This window comes from Camelina sativa, chromosome 12, assembly GCF_030686135.1.
Source record: "Camelina sativa cultivar CO46 ecotype springtype chromosome 12, ASM3068613v1".
Taxonomy (NCBI): domain Eukaryota; kingdom Viridiplantae; phylum Streptophyta; class Magnoliopsida; order Brassicales; family Brassicaceae; genus Camelina; species Camelina sativa.
This window is the reverse complement of record NC_141891.1, coordinates 11,650,547-11,651,644: the sequence shown is the minus strand read 5'-3', so window position 1 is coordinate 11,651,644 and position 1,098 is coordinate 11,650,547.

Sequence of the window (1,098 nt, the reverse complement as noted above, 5' to 3'; positions counted from 1 at the left end):
CTGGCTTTCAAAATCAAACGGCAAGGTTACTTCTGGCCTACCATGGTCACGGACTGCGAAAAATATTCTCAGACTTGTGAGAAGTGTCAGAAGCACGCCCCGTCAATTCATCAACCTACCGAGCTCCTGTCTTCAGTGTCCGCGCCTTACCCATTTATGAGGTGGTCGATGGATATCATCGGTCCTTTACATCGGGGACCAGGAGGAGTTCAGTACGTGCTCGCTCTTACTGACTATTTCTCCAAGTGGGTGGAAGCAGCAGCCTACGCGAAAGTAACAAGCGACGAAGTGGAACAGTTCGTGCTAAAAAATATAATCTATCGCTACGGGGTCCCTCACGAAATCATCACGGACAATGGTCCGCAGTTCATCTCCTCGAAGTTCGAAGAGTTCTGCGCGAAGTGGAAGATTCGACTCAATAAGTCAACTCCGCGTTACCCGCAAGGTAATGGGCAGGCCGAGGCGATGAATAAGGTTATTCTTGCTAATTTGAAAAAACGGCTCGACTCTCGCAAAGGGCGCTGGCCAGACGAGCTGCAGGGTGTTCTTTGGGCAATCCGAACAACACCTCGCCGGGCCACTAGTGAAACACCTTTCTCCCTGGTCTACGGAGTTGATGCCGTAGTCCCAGTTGACATAGAGGTCCCCGGAGTCCGTACCTCACTGAACCCACTCCGAGCTGAGGAAAATGAGGAGTTCCTACAGGATACTCTCGATACAATCAACGAGCGTCGGGACCAGGCGTTAGCTTGGATCCAGAATTACCAGAACGCGGTAGGTCGATACTATAACTCCAAAGTCCGAGGCAGGCCCTTGGCAGTGGGCGACCTTGTCCTCCGGAAAGTCTATGAAAATACCGAGGAGCTCAATGCAGGAAAACTGGGAATTAATTGGGAAGGACCATACAGAATTACTCGCGAAGTCCGAAATGGAGTTTATCAGCTCGAGGATCCAGAGGGAAAACCAGTCCCGAGGTCTTGGAATTCTCTACACCTTAAACTTTTTTACAGCTAATTTATTTGTATCGAACTACGATTCAGCTTGATCCCGATAAGGGTACGTAGGCGGCCCAGTTCGGGTCCAGCTATCCATATTAAT